The sequence below is a fragment of the Oenanthe melanoleuca genome, chromosome 25 (assembly GCF_029582105.1).
Source record: "Oenanthe melanoleuca isolate GR-GAL-2019-014 chromosome 25, OMel1.0, whole genome shotgun sequence".
NCBI classification, from domain to species: Eukaryota; Metazoa; Chordata; class Aves; order Passeriformes; family Muscicapidae; genus Oenanthe; species Oenanthe melanoleuca.
In genome coordinates this window covers 9,747,329-9,765,449 of record NC_079358.1, presented here as the reverse complement: position 1 = coordinate 9,765,449, position 18,121 = coordinate 9,747,329, and the positions used below count along the sequence as shown (strand labels likewise).

General features: G+C 50.0%; 1 protein-coding gene across 1 annotated transcript in view; it reads right to left on the bottom strand.

Annotated features, from left to right (window-relative positions):
• LOC130263047 (Fc receptor-like A) overlaps positions 1-18,121 on the bottom strand; it is a 95,773-nt gene that overhangs the window by 66,327 nt on the left and 11,325 nt on the right.

Genomic DNA, 18,121 nt, shown 5'->3' with positions numbered 1-18,121 from the left:
GAAGAATATTTCCTCAAGTCCAGCCTAAACCTTCCCTGGTGCTGCTTTATGGCTGGGTCCCCTTGTCTTGTCACTGTTCCCTGGGCACAGAGCCTGACCCCACCTGGCTGCACCCTCTTGTCAGGGAGTTGTAGAGTGTGATGAGGTCTCCTCTGAGCATCCTCTTCTCCAGTATAAACATCCCCAGCTTCCTCATCTTCTCCTCACAGGACTTGTGTTCCAGATCCCTCACCAGCCTTGTTGCCCTTCTCTGGACACGCTCCAGCCCCTCCGTGTCCTTCCTAAAGTGGGGGCCCAGAACTGGACACAGCACCCAAGGTGTTGCCCAACCAGCACCAAGCACAGGGGAATAATCACTGCCCTGGTCCTGCTGGTCACACCATTCCTGATCCAGGCCAGGTGCCATTGGCCTTCCTGTCCACCTGGGCACACTGCTGGCTCATGTCCAGCCTGCTGTCCATCAGTGCTCCCAGGTCTTTTCTGCCTGGCTGCTGTCCAGCCACTCTGTCCCCAGCCTGGAGCACTGCAGGGGTTGTTGTGGCCAAAGTGCAGGACTCAGCATTTGTTATAACCTTGTTGGATTTCGGCCCTGGATTCAGCCTGTCCAGGTCCCTCTACAGTGTCCTCCTACCCTGCAGCAGATGAAATCTCCCAGCCATCTTGGTGTGTCCATGGTTCCATGAGGCTGTAGAGTGTCACAATGGTCCCCATGATTCCATGAGGCCTCCCAGTGTCACAATGTCCATTTGGTTCCATGGTACTTCTTGGTGTCACAAAGTCCCTTGGATCCTTGGGCCCCACAGTGTCACAATAGTCCCTTGATTCCCCAAGGCCCTGCAGTGTCACAGTGGCCTCTGTGGTTCCAAAAGGACCCAGCGTGTCACCATGGACTCCTTGCTTCCATGTGTCCCCACAGTGTCACAGTGGCCCCTTGGCTCTGTGGTGCCATGTCGTGCACAGTGTCACTCTGGTCCTCTCAGTTCCACGAGGCCCTGCAGTGTCACAATGGCCCCTTGCTTCCCCAGGGCCCTGCAGTGTCACAATCATCACAGAATCACCCAGGCTGGAAAAGACCTTTGAGAGCATCGAGGCCAATCTGTGACCCAACACCACCTTGTCACCCAGACCATGGCACTCAGTGCCACATCCAGTCTTTCCTCAAACACTTCCAGGGATGGTGACTCACCCACCTCCCTGGGCAGACCATTCCAATGCCCAATCACCTTTCTGTGGAGAATATTTCCTAATGTCCAGCATAAACATCTCCTTGTGCAGCTTAAGTCTTTCCCTCTTGTCCTGTCCCTGTTCCCTGGCAGAAGAGCCCAATCCCCTGGCTGCACCCTCCTGTCAGGGAGTTGTAGAGAGTGATGAGGTCTCCCCTGAGACTCCTCTTCTCCAGGATAAACAACCTCAGATCCCTCAGCCGCTCCTCACAGCACTTGTGTTCCAGACCCCTCACCAGCCTTGTTGCCCTTCTCTGGACAGGCTCCAGCCCCTCCATGTCCTTCCTAAATTGAGTGACCAGAACTGGACACAGCACTCGAGGTGGTGCCCAACCAGTGCCAGGCACAGGGGAAGAATCACTGCCCTGGTCCTGCTGGACAGACCATTCCTGATCCATAGGAGTCCCAGGACTTGGATGAGGGAAATGCTGGAAAGGAGGTGGGAACAAGTATGATTATTTGTCAGCCATGAAGGATCTTGATTTTCATATCTATTCAGACTGCATTAGAGGGTGCTGGGAGTCAATATCGAATGGACATTGCTGATATCTATCTATACACAGAAAAAGAAAAACTAACAGAACAAAATTGTTCTCTCTGCATTGTTTTCAATTTAGTATATTCAGAACAGACTTCCGAAATCTTTCTAATTAACCGCAGAAGAATTGGAAAATTAAATTATTCCCAGGGACTTTTCTTGTTTGTGTGATTTGGACAAATGTTTATTAGCCTTTGTCACTGAGTTCCTGAACTGAAAATCTCAAGAAAAAAGAGGCCTCTGGAGTAGTAAAATTCATCAGCATCCTCCAAGTGTCTGAGGATCAATCCTCATCAGAGCAGGAATGAATGAACAGAAATAGGAACAGCTGACCCACTTACCCCTGATTGAGCACACCTGCTGACCACACCCACTGACCTTACACACTGATCACATGCCACTTACCACCCAAATGGCCATACCTCCAATGACCACAGCACTGACAATAAGCACTAAGCACACCCACGGAACACACCCATATCCAATCTACCAGTGCCAACACCTCACTGACCACACCCACTGACCACACCCAGTGAACACACCCCTTGCCAAGACACCAATGCCCACACCCCAATGACCACACCCACTGACCGCCCAACTGACCATAACCCCACTGCCCACACCCACTGACCACACCCACTGCCACACTCCACTGACAAACCCAATAACCACGCACACTGACCACAACCACTGACCACACTCCACTGACAAACCAACTGACCATATCCCCACTGACCACTCCCATTGATCACACCAATGACCACACCCACTGACCACCTAACTGACCACTCTCACCCGACTACTCAACTGACCACATTCACTGGCCACGCACAGTGACCGTAGCCAGTGACCACACACTCTGACCACACTCACAGACCACCTCCACTAACTACACCCCACTGACCACCCAACTGATGATACCCCCACTGACCACACCCACTGACCACATACCACTGATGATGCCCAGTAACTGCACCAACTGTCCATTCCCCCTCTGACCACAACCAGTGACCACACCCCCATTAAAACCCTACTGACCATATTTACTGACCATACCAACTGATCACACCCAATGATCACCTAACTGACCACCCCCATCCAACTACCTAAATGACCACAATTCACTCACCACACCCACTGACCACACTCAGACCACCTCCTCTGAATACACCGACTGCACCCACTGACCATCCCCATTGACCACAATTACAGACCACACCCAATGACCATACCCCAATGTCCACACAAACTGACCACACCCCACTGACCACCTCAAATGGCCACACCCACTGACCAGGCCCCACTGACCAGACCCTACTGACCACACCTATTGTCCACACCCACTGATCACAATCCACTGACCACCCATTTGAACAGACTGACCACCCAACTGACCACACCCCACTGACTACACCCACTGACCAACTGTAAGAGACGGTCCAAAGATTCCCTCATCTGCCTCACGTCCGTCACAAGAACAGAGACTAAGACCCCGGGGACCCCACTCGTTTTGGATAGGAGTTCTGGCCTGGCCGAGGTGGATGCTTGCCAAGTGACTGTTTGCAGGTGTGCTTGCCATGGTGTGCTGCATTCTAGCAGGTCTGGCCAGGAGCACTGTGTTCTACAGCTGCTTCTCAGAGCAACTGGTTCTCCTCACAACAGTCCATAAATCTTCCCATCTCTTGGCCAGAGGCCACTCACGTTGGAAAAGAACTATAAAAAAGGGACTTTCTGAAGAGACTTTAGAAATCTTCCCACAGAAGGAAGACGTCTATTGGCTGGATCACGAGGATGTTGTCCCATCTGTTGGTAGCTATTCCCCACCCCCCTCCTTCTCTCTCTCTCTCTTTACTTGGTTTTCTTTTATCTCTCCACTCTATTGCATAACTGTGTTGTTGGCACTCAATAAAGGTGCATTGCTGTTTGCTGTGAATAAACTTTAGTTCCCTTGCTGTGTGTCTTTTGCACCCTGAGGTCAAATGAACCATCACCACTCTCGCTTGTGTGAGCGGATCGTGACAGGCCCCTTGGCTCCAGTGGGTCCCAAAGTGTCACAATAGTCTCCATTGTTCCACCAGGCCTGACAATGTCACTGTGCTCCTCTTGGTTCCACAGGGCCCCACAGTGGACTCTTGGTTCCATGAGGTTCCTCAGTCACAATGCTCTCCTTGGATCTGCAGTGTCACAATGGCCCCTTGGCTCCGTGTGTCACAACAGCTCATGGCTCCATGAGGCCACACAGTTTAACAAGGGACCCTTGGTTCCACGAAGCCTTGATTTGTAACAATGGACCCTTGGTTCCATGAGCTTCCCTAGTGCCACCATGGTCTCCTGGGATCTGCATTGTCACAATGGACAATTGGTTCCATGGGACCCTGTTGTGTCACAATAAACTCTCAGTGCCATGAGGCTCTCGAGTGTCACAATGGTCTCCCTGCTTCAACAAGACCTTGGAGTGTCACAGTGGCGTCTTTGTTCCAATGAGCTTCCCTAGTGTCAACAATATTCCCCTTGTTTCTACAGTGTCATAATGGACCCTCGGTTCCATAATGTTCCTAAATGTCACAGGTCTCCTTGTTCCATGTGGCCCTGCTGTGTCACCACAGCCCCTTGGTTCCATGAGTTTCTGTACTGTCAACAATGGTTGGCCCTGCTATGTCACACTGGACCCTGGGCTCCATGAAGTTCTTGAATATCACAATGACCCCTTGGATTCATGAGGTCACACAGTTTCACCATGGTCTCCTTGGATCAGCATTGTCACAATGGACAATGCAGCCCCAATGTGTCACAATGGCCCCTTGCATCCATGAGGCCCTGATTTTTCACAATAGACCCTTGGTTCTAGAGGTTTTGTAGTGTAACTATGGACACCTATGGTTCTATGTCCCCTGCTTTTAGCAGTGCTTCCCTTTGCTCCAAAAAGACCCTGCTGTGTCTCAATGCACTCTTGGTTCCAGGAGGATCTGGGCTATCACAAAGGCTCCTTGGTTCCACAAGGTCCCACTGTGTCACAATGGTGTCCCTCTGTTCCAGGAGGCCCAACAGAGTCACCATGGACCCTTGTTTGTCAGAGGTTCCATAGCATCCTAGTGGTTGCCACGGTTACATGAATTTCCTTAGTGTCACAATGGTCTCCATGGGTCCATTAGGCCCTGCTTTGACACAATGCTCCCCTTGGCTCCATTGAGCTCCTGATGTGCCACAAAGGACCCTTGGATCCATGAGGCCCTGCTGTGTCAGAATGGACCGATTTTTTCATTAAGTTCCTTGGTGTCAAAATGGTCTCCTTGGTTCTATGAGGCCCCGTGTGTCACACTGCACCTGTGGTTCCATGAGGTCCCATAGTGTCACCATGGACTTCTCCAACTGGCAGGGTAACAATGGATCACTGGTTCCATGTGACATTGCTGTGTCACAATGGCCTGCTGGGTTCCATGATTCCCTTCAGTATCACAATAGAACCTTGTTTCTGTGAGGCTCCGAACTGTCACAATTGTCTCCTTGCTTCCATGAGCCCCCCTGTGTCACAAGGGTGTCCTTGGTTCCATGAGGATACAAAAGCTCTGCATAAACATTGAGTGACACCTGCTTAACACAGCTGGGAAAAACTGTCTGCATTCAAAAGAGAGGTTAAAGATGAGGATGGCACCAGCATCCTCCATCTGCAACAGAGGCCCAAAGAAAGGACAGGGACAGAGAATTCAGCTGAAAGAGTCAGAGAATTCTGCTTGCAGAGATCATGTCTGGTCCCACTGGCCCTTGTAGAAAGGTGACATCATTCCAGGCCGCCTGAACTGACTGATGTGGCTCCTCACTGGGGTTTGTTGTTCAGGAAACCTGCTCAGGCTTTGCCATTCTTTCTTCGCAAAGAAGAAATCTTCTCCTGGGCCTGTGTGCAGGCAGAGCCCTGAGGAGAGCAGGTGGGACATGGTACAATGGGCTGGGACACCCAGCTGCAGAGCTCAGGGGACAAGGTTCTGGTGCAGGACACAGGGATGTCAGTCCCAGGTGGGCAATTTCAGACATGGTGAGGTTGGGGATGAGGGACAAGTAGTCCAAACAGGGTCAGCCTGCAAGGGGTTCATTCTTCTGTGTGCACAGAACTTCTAAGGGACATGCAGCATCATGATTACCTAGGGAATATTTCTATCCCCTCTTCTCTGAAATGAAAAGCAAAAAATTACTCACTTTATTAAAGAAACAAAGTAATGTGGTGCACTTTCAAATCTGCTTCCTTAACAGAACTCCAAACTGACTCCAAGCAGCTACACAAGCCCTGGAGACTCGAAGACAATTGAAGAAAGACAAAGAGTTCCTGAGGGATTTCTGTAATTAAATCAGCCCCACAGTGGATTTGGGGCTGAGTCCAGGACCCTCAAGCACTGAGAGAAGGTTAAAGAAGCTGCTCAAGGAGTCAGAAGCAAAACTCCAAATCCCTTGGAGCATCAGTGGCCCCACTGAGGGCAGGGACTGCCAAAGGCTCCCCAGGGACTGCTGAGAGCAGATCCTTGAGGGCAGGATTGCAGGAGCCAAAGGCTGTGAGCAGGAACTGCAATGCTGAGCCAGGCCTGGGCTGGTTGGAGGCAGCAGAAAGGCCAAGGCCTGAGCCCAGGCCTGGCCCAGCAGGGCCTGTCCCTCACGGGTGGCTCGGGGCTGTTCCTGGGGCACTGGGATGGGAGGGGCAGCAAGGACAAATGGCATCAACCTGTGTGACACTCCAGATGCTCATGGAACCAAGGGCCAGTGTGACACTGTGGGGCCTCATGGACCATTGTGAGCCTGCAGGGCTGTAACACCCCAGAACTCTGAAATGCTGTGGGTAAACAAAGGCTTCTTACTCAACTTTGGTGCACAGGAGAACCCCAGCTCGATATTCTCCAGAGGTAAAAATGACACAAAATTTTACTGGCAAAATATAAAAATCTAATGAACTTAGCAAAAAGGATTTAATGCAATATCCAATTCCACATAAAACACTTATCATGACAGGAACTTCATTAACTTAGCACATTACACCCAGAAACCTTTAAACACTTCAGCTGTTGAGATACCCAAAAGTGTTCTATATCAAGAGCATTAGAAGGAGAGGAAAGAGAGACAGAAAGACAGAAGCTCTCAGAAAGACACACACATGGCTACCAACTCCTAGGGTTCCAGTGTGGGTGAGACACAGACCCCAGCACAAGGCAGGGTAAGGACCATGGGCTGAGTGCCTGCTCTGTGTTTTAAGCCCCTGAGCCTTCATGGGCCTCCCGCCAGGTGGGACTTGTGATTGCTCGGGCAATGAGAGCCTGGGTCAGCAGCAGCCCACTGTGTGACTGATGGACAGCTCATCCCGAGGTGTCTGGGACATTGATCTCATCCAGCCTCTGACAGCGACCATGGTGACACTGTAGAACCTCATGGAACCCTGGGTCAGTTGTGACAATGCAGGTTCAGGGACACCATGGAGACACTGTAGAACCTCATGGAACCAAAGACAACATTGTGACACTCTGGTTACTCATGGAATCAAGAGGACCATTGTGATACTCAGGATCCTTATGGAACCAAGGGTCAGTGATGAAGCTGTGGGGCTCTAGAACCAAGGAGCAGAGAACCATTGTCACAAGAACCATTTTGACACAGCTGGGCCACATGGAGCCCAGGGACCATGGTGACACTGCCAGACCTTATGGAAGCAATAGGCCTTTGTGACACTACAGAAGCAAGGAGAATATTGTGGCAGTGTGGGGTCTCATGGAACCAAGGGAACAGGGAACAGGTCTGGCTGCCTAGGGGTCCTGGGGGCACCTGACAGGTCTGGCTGACTTTGGCATCTTGAGGGCTGCTTCTCATCTGCAACTGAAACACTGGTGCTCTGGGCTTTCTTTCCTGTGCAAAAGAACCATCCTTGTCCTCCTGGTGCCCATGGCCAATATTGGGAATCCACCTCCAGAATTCCCTATATCCATGGACAGCTCCCAGACAAAAGCTGCCATGACTGACAAGTCTGGCTGGCTTTGGCTTCCTGAGGGCTGGTTCTCATGTGCCTTTGGAAACACTGGCGCTCTGTGCTTTCCTTCCAAACAAAAAGAACTCTTCTTCCATTCCAGGCACCCACAAGCAAAATTGAGATTCTACCTCCGAAAATCCCTATGTCCAAGGATTTCTCCCAAGTGAAAGGTGTCAGGAGAGATAGGTCAGAATGGCTTGGCCCAAGGCTGGCCATCTCTCATCTTCTTCCAAAACTCCTGGACTTCTCACTTTTTTTTCCTGTTGAAAAAACCATCCATCTCGACCAGGCAACCATGGCCCAAAGTGGGATTCCACTGAACCATAGCATTCTGTTACAGCTTAAATAATTCTGTTTTTGAGGAAACAAGTTATGGGATATCTTAGAAGGTTTAGAAGCTAGAGGTTAGGAAAGTATACCCATAAAGGTATACATCTTAGTATAGGGATTAGAAGTTGATAAGGATTGATTGTTTAACATTCAGAACCAGCCAAAATACACATATGGAAGCATTTAGGTGAAAACTGATATACATTAGAAAATACTCAGAGCCAGCCAGGGGAGACCCATACATCATAAATTTTGACAATTAAACTAACAAAGACCAGAATGAAGGGATTAACAGGTCAGGTAGTCATAGTAACAGGAGAGAGTTAAAAAGTTTAGAGCCAGGTAGACAGTCCTTACTTCCTTCCCTGAAACCCTCCAACTCATTTAAAAGACCACCAACCCAATACCAAGGGAACACTATGCAACCACAATGAATATGCAACTAATTTTAATACCCAGCGGGGAATGGACAGTGACAGGTAATAAATATGTACAGATGTCATGGAATATGAATGACTTTTGTGAGTAAATAGAGGGGTAAAAGCCTTTGGGAGCAATCCCACGTGTCAACCCAGTGCTGAAATAAACATATCCTTTTGACTAAACTGGTTGAAAGGTATTTTGTCCTTGCCTTTTGTGAATCATTTTGGGGGCTGCAGCAGGACCTTCTCTTCCTGCAGGAACAGACGGGAGCGTGACAGCTCCAGGTGCACCAGCCCGAGTCCCTCATTGGACAAGAGACCTCCAATCCCACCTGCTTCAGTGCAGGAGACAGACAAGTTTGCTGGCCCAGGACAAAATGGTATGTTTATGATTTTAAAATTACTCCAGGGTGAGAGGGCTAATTGGTAAGACATAGAAGATATCCTACGCACATTGTGGGCTGAAAGGTATTGCTTGCAAGCAGAGAGGATTTGTTTGGGTTACCGGTGAAGGGATTCTGCTGTGCCATAGAGGGCATCACTAGCAAGTTCTGGAGGTGTGCTTGAGCGAGTCCTGGTGTTTAAACATCCAGTGGAAGGATTTGTTGTGCTGTAGAGAGCACCGCTAGCAATTCTGGGGGTGAGTTTGCTCAAATCCTTGTTTATTGCTGCTCTTTTGGCAAGCTGTTGTTGTGTTTGTGATCTGATGTGTGTGTGTCTGTGAAGAGTGCTACATGAGATTTTCCACAATTGACAGCCATCATGTATTTTTTGAGGCAACACTACCATCTTGTGTCACAATGTGTAGTTGCAACAAGTTAAAAGTCAGTCCATTTGTGATACAACACTACCATCTTGTGCTAATAATTATAATTGCAGCGAATTGGGAACTTTTGTGTAAAACAGGCCATTTGTTTGTTCCTAATAAACTGTTAAAAGTGGCCAGCAAAGCTCAGGCATGAGCTGTAAGTGCCCAACCATCCAGGAAAGGGCTCTCTAGATGGTTTGGGCTCCAACCAGATGAAATTTTAGCTGAAGGAGGAGACAGGGCTATTGTTGAATGGGGAAAAGGGAGGAGACAGAGGGTGTATTTTAGGAGATTGTATTAGATTCGAACAAGTAATTATTTGGTTTTTGTTCTGGTATGAAAGACAGTTATCTGCCAAAAAAGGCAGAAGCATCTCATTGAAATGGAGAATGTAAACCCCCTCCCTCCAAATTATTATAAATTTGAAATTAAGGGGCTCTCAGGCAAAGATATGGGAATTAAGAATAACAGTTCTTTACTGAGAAAATAGAAACACGGTATTACAAAAAAACAATCCCAACCCTGACAGAGTCAGAATACAACCTGACACCCCATCAGTCAGGGTGTTGGTAGCAGTCCAATCAAATGGTGGCTACAGTCCTCCTGCAATGGCAGATGTGGCTCAGCTGAAGCAGTGCTCCTGTAGAAGGGTGCAACCTTCCTTTAAAAGTCCAGGGATGATGTAGAAATGTCCGGTTTTCCTCTGGAATCCAGTGGAATGAAGGTATCTTGGTGTCCATAATCTCAGTTTTTATCTAGGTAGGAAAGGCTTGGCTCCTCCCCCTGGCTGGAGCATCTCCCAATGGGATGATGTAATTTTATCAGTCATTCAGTGGGACTTAATGGCTCAGCAGCAGATGATATCTTCCTGGAGGGAGGATGAGTTGTGGAAAAGATAAAGATAATTGCCCCATCTTGTCTTATAGATGGCCCACTAGCAGATAATGTGTGCCATGGAGATAAGGAATCACTGCCCCACCCGGCTTTAACAGATCGTGATAGAATACACATTTCTGGTCACATCAACCCAACATATTATCCACCCCTTATTCTACTACTATCTGCATAATGAAAACCTTACACACAGTTCTCATTTAAGATTAGGTTTTCCCTTTGGTACACAATGGATTTCCCCATCTTTTTTGCATTACTGACCAAGTGTAACCAGGTCCTGGAGCAAAGAAAATCCCATGGGAGAGATGGGTTTCTCATTGCCTGGGGTGGGACTAATCCAAACAGTCTTTCCTAAAATATCTTCCATGTGTACTACAGCCACTTTATCTCCATCCACTGTGTGCAAGGATTCAGACTGGGCAGGACCAGCTCGATTGATGGACACTTGGGTGTTGACCGTCCAGGTGGCCTTTGCTAAATTTCTTTCCTAATTCTCGAAGACTCCCCCACCAAGTGCCTTCAGGGTAGTCTTGAGCAGGCTGTTGCACGGTTCAACTTTCCCGGCAGCTGGTGCATGATAAGGGATATGATATATCCATTCAATGCCATGTTCTCTGGCCCAGGTGTTGATAAGGCCATTCTTGAAATGAGTTCCCGTTGTCTGACTCAGTTCTTTCTGACTCAGTCAGACTTGCTTTTCCAGGCCCAGGATGGTGTTTCGAGCAGTGGTGTGGGGCACAGGGTAGGTCTCCAACCATCCCGTGGTTGCTTCCACCACACTCAGCACGTAGCACTTGCCTTGGAGGGTCTGAGGCAGTGTGATGTAGTCAATCTGCCAGGCCTCTCCGTACTTGTACTTGGACCATCTCCCACCATACCAGAGGGGCTTCACCCACTTGGCCTGCTTGATGGCAGCGCACGTGTCACAGTCATGGATAACCTGAGAAATACTGTCCATGGTTAGATCCACCCCTCGGTCTTGTGCCCACTTATACGGTGGCATCTCTGCCCTGATGACCTGAGGCATCATGGGCCCATCGAGCTAGGAACAATTCTCCCTTGTGTTCCCAATCTAAATCTATCTTTGAGACCTCTATCTGTGCAGCGTGATCTACCTGCTTGTTGTGTCGATGTTCTTCGTTAGCCTGACTCTTGGGAACATGGACATCCACATGACAGACTTTCATAGGTAGCTTCTCTACCCAAGTGGCAATGTCTTTCCACTCATCAGCAGCCCAGACAGGTTTTCCTCTACATTGCCAGTCTGCAGTTTTCCACCTTTCCAGCCAACCCCACAGAGCATTGGCTACCATCCATGGATCAGTGTAAAGGTAGAGCTTTGGCCATTTCTCTCTCTCAGCAATGTCCAAGGCTAGCTGAACAGCTTGGAGTTCAGCAAGTTGATTTGATCCACCTTCTACTTCGGTCGATTGTGCAACCTGTCGTGTGGGGCTCCATACGGCTGCTTTCCACTTCCAGTCTATTCCCATGATGCGGCAGGAACCGTCGGTGAAAAGGGCGTAGCATTTTTCATCTGCTGGAAGTTGGTTGTATGGTGGAGCTTCTTCAGCCCATGTCACTTGCTTCGGCTCCTCTTCATCAGCGAGACCAAAATCTTCACCTTCTGGCCAGTTTGTAATTATCTCCAAAATCCCAGGGCGATTCGGGTTGCCAATACGGGCGCGCTGCGTGATGAGGGCAATCCACTTGCTCCATGTGGCGTCGGTGGCGTGGTGGGTAGAGGGAACCTTTCCTTTGAACATCCACCCCAGCACTAGCAGTCGGGGTGCCAGGAGAAGCTGTGCTTCCGTGCCAATCACCTCTGAGGCAGCTTGAACTCCTTCATAGACAGCCAGGATTTCCTTCTCTGTGGGAGTGTAATTGGCTTCAGACTCTCTGTAACTTCTGCTCCAGAATCCCAGAGGTCAGCCTCAAGCCTCACCAGGCACCTTCTGCCAAAGGCTCCAGGACAGACCATGGTTCCCGGCTGCAGAGTAAAGCACATTCTTTACCTCTGCTCCCATCCTGACTGGGCCAAGGGCCCCAGCATGAGCGATCTCCTGTTTGATCTGGGCGAAGGCTTGCTGCTGTTCAGGGCCCCAGTGGAAATCGTTCTTCTTGCGGGTGACCAGGTAGAGAGGGCTCACAATCTGGCTGTACTCAGGGATGTGCATTCTCCAAAAGCCTATAGCACCTAGGAAAGCTTGTGTTTCCTTCTTGCTTGTTGATGGAGATATTGCAGTGATCTTATTGATGACCTCAGTGGGGACCTGGCACCGTCCATCTTGCCACTTCACTCCCAGGAACTGGATCTCTTGGGCAGGTCCTTTGACTTTGCTCTTTTTAATGGCAAAACCGGCTCCCAGCAAAATCTGGATGATCTTCTTTCCCTTCTTAAATACCTCCACTGCCGTGTTCCCCCACACAATGATTTTATCAATGTACTGCAAATGTTCTGGGGTCTCACCCTTTTCCAGTGCAGACTGGATCAGTGCATGACAGATGGTGGGGCTGTGTTTCCACCCCTGGGGCAGTCGGTTCCAGGTGTACTGCACGCCCCTCCAGGTGAAAGCAAACTGAGGCCTGCACTCTACTGCCAAAGGAATGGAGAAAAACGCATTGGCAATGTCAATGGTGGCATACCACCTTGCTGCCTTGGACTCCAGCTCGTACTGCAGCTCCAGCATGTCCGGCATGGCAGCGCTCAGCGGTGGAGTCACTTCATTCAAGGCACGATAGTCCACAGTCAATCTCCATTCTCCATCAGATTTGCACACAGGCCAGATGGGACTGTTGAAGGGTGAGTGGGTTTTGCTGACCACTCCTTGGCTCTCCAGCTCACAGATCATCTTGTGGGGAGGTATCACAGCATCTCGATTAGTCCGGTACTGCTGGCAGTGCACTGTCATGGTGGCAATTGGCACCTGCTGCTCTGTCACTTTCAGGAGTCCCACTGCAGATGGGTTTTCTGATAGTCCAGGCAAGGTGTTCAACTGCTTAATGCTCTCTGCCGCTACAGCAGCTATTCCAAAAGCCCACCTGAACCCCTTTGTGTCTTTGTAGTAGCCATTCCTGAGGAAGTCTATGCCTAGAATACGTGGTGCCCCTGGGCCAGTTACAATAGGATGTTTCTGCCTCCCCTTCCCTGTCAGGCTAATCTCAGCTTCCAGCAAAGTATATTCCTGTGATCCCCCTGTCACTCCAACAAGGAAACAGGTTCTTTCCCCACATGTTCTGATGGTATCAGGGTGCACTGTGAACCAGTATCAACTAGTACTCTATGTTTCTGTGGCTTTGATGTGCCAGGCCATCGCACCCACACTGTCCAATAGATCCTGTCATCCCATGCCTCTTCCTGGCTAGAGGCAGGGCCCTTCTAGCCCTGGTTATTATTCCTTTCCTGGGCATACGTACTGGAATATTCCTTCCAGGGGATCTGACAGATCATCCTCCCTTCTGTGATACCCTGCACCTTTACCATGGGAGGTTGAGGCTACCTTCATTTTAGCGCAGTTGCCTCGGTTAGCATTTCCCTCCCTGAGTTGACACACCCATGCTACCAGGACAGAAGAGGTTTCCCATACCATTTTCCATGTCTTCCCCATGGTCTCACAGGAAGAACCACAGGTCAGCTCGTGGGGTGTACCCTCTCTCCCTAGCTGGGGGGCGTTGTGTTCTAACTTTGGGGCCTGTGACTCGTTCTGGTGCCGAATTGATCTTCCTTATTTCCTCCCTCATCTTCCTCATCTCACCTCTCAACCCTCTCATTCCCTTCACCTCCTCTTGGACTTCTTGGAGGTCCCTGGCCATAGCAGAGACGTTGGCCTGCATTGGGCCATTCATCATACTTTCAAAATTTCTGAGCTTGTTGGCAACAGAACCCACTGTCTCTTGGTGGTTATCAGCATTGATCATTGCAATGAAGGTGGTATATTGAGATGGCTTCAGGGTTGCCAAATTCCACAGCATCTGCCCTGTGCGCCTGACCTTGTCAGGATCATTGTCATGCTGTCCATCCCTCCCAAAGTGTACCTCTAGTATTGCCACTTCTCTCAGCTGCTGGATCTCTTCCTCAAGAGTTTTCCAGCGCATTCTACGGTGGTGCTCCTCCACTCTCTCTTTGTGGACAAACTTCTCTCTCACACTCATTAAAAGCCAGTCCCAGATGGAAAGGAGGCCTTGCTCCCTTACAAATATCTGGTCCACACCTGAGTCCTGGGCCAAGGATCCCAAATTTCTGGCCTCAGTTCCATCCAGTTGCACACCTGTTCCCGTAAGGTCCCAGACCCAGAGTAACCAAGTTGTAAAAGGCTCACGGCCTCGCCGTGCAATGTCTTTACGCAGGTTACGGAGACTGTCGTATGAGAGGGACTCGGTGACGATCTCAACCTCTGGTTCCCTTGCTGGTTGTGAGGACCCTCCATTCTTATCCTTATTATCTAGGTGCTTTATTTTCATCTTAGTCTTCTTAGTTTCCATAGGAACAATGGCTGCTGGCTATGATTGCCCTTGTGATTCAGCTGGAACCTGCATGGTTGTAATGTTTGTGGGTTCCACTGCAGCACCATCAGACTCTCCCTCTTTAAGACGGGGGGAGGGTTTCTCACTACCTAGGAGAATGTACTCCTTCAGCATCTGGCTATGCTCCTTCACTAGTAACACCCCCCAATGAAGGTGGTTCCTTTCTGAGGTGGGCTGTGGGGCAGGGCCAGGCTCTGGGGCAGCATCCCTATTTCCTGGGGTAGGTATCAGGGTTGTTATCCAAGCCAATCTCCCCGTATCTCTGAATGTTAAATAGAACAGGTTTAAAAGGCATATGAGCAACACCAGCAACTGTATGATATCATTAGCATTTAGAGAGGATTTGAACCCTTTGAAAACTGTTGAAGTGGGCTTAAAAAACTGGGTGAAGGCTTGGGAGAAAATTTCCCCTGCCATCACTTCCTCACAGTAAGCACCATTATTGAAGTAATCCCAAAACCCACCAAAAAAAAAAAAAAAAAAAAAAAGCTATAGCTTTCAATCCATGTGGCTGCCTTCCAGAGGAATTAAAAATCCATTAATTCCTCACCTTATCAACCCACAAAATGAACTGGATAACAGCTACACTAGCTTTAGTTGTAGGAGCCATATTTAGATTAGGGCCTGCAAATGGGAGATAACAGCTGTGACCACATGGGCCCAGAACCAGGGTAAGCTGGACAACAGGATGCCACCTAACACAAAAAAATCAGGTCGCTCAAGAACTGTTATTCCTTTTCCACCCTTTCCTCTCTATGACTTCAGGTCCCACCGTTGGTGCCAAAAACTCTCCTGGTTTGAAAAAGACAGGTGTGTGCAAGGGAAGGGCAGGGTCTTACCTTAAAACAGGGCCAATAAACCCCTCTGTCTGAATTAGTAAAACTTTGAAATTAAGGGGCTCTCAGGCAAAGATATGGGGATAGGAATAACAGTTCTTTACTAGTATATCTAACAAGATAAACAAAACAACAACAGCTATGAAATTAAGAACAAACAGAACAGTAACACAGTTCCAGTCCTTCTCAGCCACAGGCACCCTTCCCTGTGCTGCAGTTACCGGTGGTGGACAGGGGCAGGTCCCGCGCAGCTGCAGGGGCGCTGGGGGTGATGGCAGCGGTGTCCCAGGTGGGAAAGGGATGGAGGAGAGACTTTGCTCACAGCGTCGGTCCCAGTGCTCCAACAGAATGCTTGGAGATAACAAGCTGAAGAGAGAAGATGTCCAAGCAGAGCAGCAGTGCAACAACAGAAGAGGCAGTTCCCGGTGTTGGGATGGCGGAGGTTGGGGTAGCAGCAGCAGCCTTCCTGCTCTGCCTACAAGAGCAAGCAAGTGAGCAACTGCCCCCCACTCTCCTTTACCTGCCTCTGATCACACGGTGTTCCTGCTCCTTCCTTCCCCACCCTGTGAGAGAAACCTGAAAAAAGAAACAGGGAGTCTCCCCCTCCTCCTGTCACTAGCCATCAGTGCTTCTTAGCATGTTAGTGGGGAAAAATTCCAAAGACAGGGAGGAAAGGAAGAAAAACAACCCCCAGCAAAGTGTTAGCACATTCTCCTCACAGTTCAGTCAGACAAAACAATCCTTTTCCAGCCCCAGGACCAAGGACACCACTGCAGCTTCAGGCCCAAAATGTAGAATTTATAAAAAAAAAGCAAACAGCACTGAATTGGGGAGAGCAATCTGGGAGGATGGGACTGCATAACGTGGAGCTGGAATTGGACAATTAACCCAAATATGTGAACGGATGAAAATTTATAAAAGTGTGAAAACTCATGACTCTGAGTCCAGCTTGGGTGTAGCTTCGGCTGGGCTGTTGTAGTGCCCAAGGTGAATTCTTGGAAGGCCTTTTAGTAAATCCCTGCTTTATTCCTTTAACTCTATCTAGAATCTGTTCAGGTCCGCCTCCTTAGGCATCAGAATGAAGGGATACTTTAACAGTTAAATGAATTTATTTGGACTAGGAAGATCGGTATCCCGGCTGAGAACCCCTGGGATGAGACCTTGGGAAGGACGCACGGAAATCCCGGTGGGTGAAGCTGCTGACAGAGGGGGAGGTGGGACCCCCAGGAGGAGCCCCCAGCACGGAGGGACCGGGACCCTGTGCCGGCAGCCGCGGCTGCCATGGCACTGCCAGTGCCGGCGCTGTCATGGAGTGTGGGAGGTGTGACAGTGTCCCTGAGCCGACTGTCACAATGTGATGGAACTGACGGCTGGGATGTGTCTGAGCCCATTGTGACAGCGTGCCCGAAGACACTGTCGTGACATATCGGGAGTGACTATTGCCAGGCAGCTCCCCCAGCAGCTCCCGGGACTCACGGGATGTCCTGGAGCAGATATGGGATAGAGGGCAGGGGGTGGGTGCGGAAGCTCCAGAAGCTGGGAAGGGCAAATCCAAGGGATGGCAGAGATGGAATTGCTGCAGCCAAGAGGAGCCCGAGGCTGCGAGAGGAACAGCCCTGCAGGGAGGAAGGAGGGGCACGAGGGGCTCCGGAGATTCCCTGGCAGCCCGTGGGGGTCCCTGGGGAGCAGAGACACCCCTGCAGCCCTGCAGGAGCCCCCGGCAGAGCAGGGAGTGCCCAAAGGGCTGTGAGCCCGTGAGAAGCCCCTGCTGGAGCACTTGGGACAGAGCTGCAGCCCATGGGAAGGACTCATGCTGGAGAGGTCCCTGGAGAAGGGTCTCCCGTGGAAGGCAGGGACCCCACCTTGGCTGAGCAGTGGCAGAAACAACCTGTGCTGAACTGCCCAGGGCCCCATTTTCATTGCCTATTAGCTGATGGAGGGAAGAGGGAGAGCCTGGGAAGGAGTTTGTGCTGGGGAGGTGTTTAGAAGGGTTTACTTGACTTCTCCTTATCCTGCTCTGATCTTGCCAGCAATCAATTCACTGAATATCTCTGATTCCGAGAGTGTTTCTCCTGTGGCAGGATTTGATGAGCGATCTCTCCTGGTGCTTGTCTCAACCCAGGAATCCTTCATTCAATTTTCTCTCCCCACTGAGATGCAAAAGACAGAGAGAGACCAGTGGGTGTGGGGGCATCCGGCCACTGCCAACCACAGCAAGGCAGGAAGGAGGAGGAGGGAAGTGAACAGGTTGTTGAGCAGATTGTTATCTTTGCAGCATTTCTGGGGCTCTCTCAGTCCCTTGGGGACAGGCACCAAATGATCAATTGCTGCATTTCCAGACTGGTTCCCTCACAGCTGACCCTGCAGGGGGATTTCCAGCCAGCCCTGCTCTGAAAACCATCAAAGGCCCACGCAGAGCACCTTCTTGGGCTCACAATGGCTTTTGTGCTTCTTGCAGGGCTGAGCAAACCACAGCCAGGCCTTTTTTGGCCACAGAAAGAATTCTCACCTTTGCAGCAGCTCAAAAGCTGCGAGAATCAAAGCCAAGGGG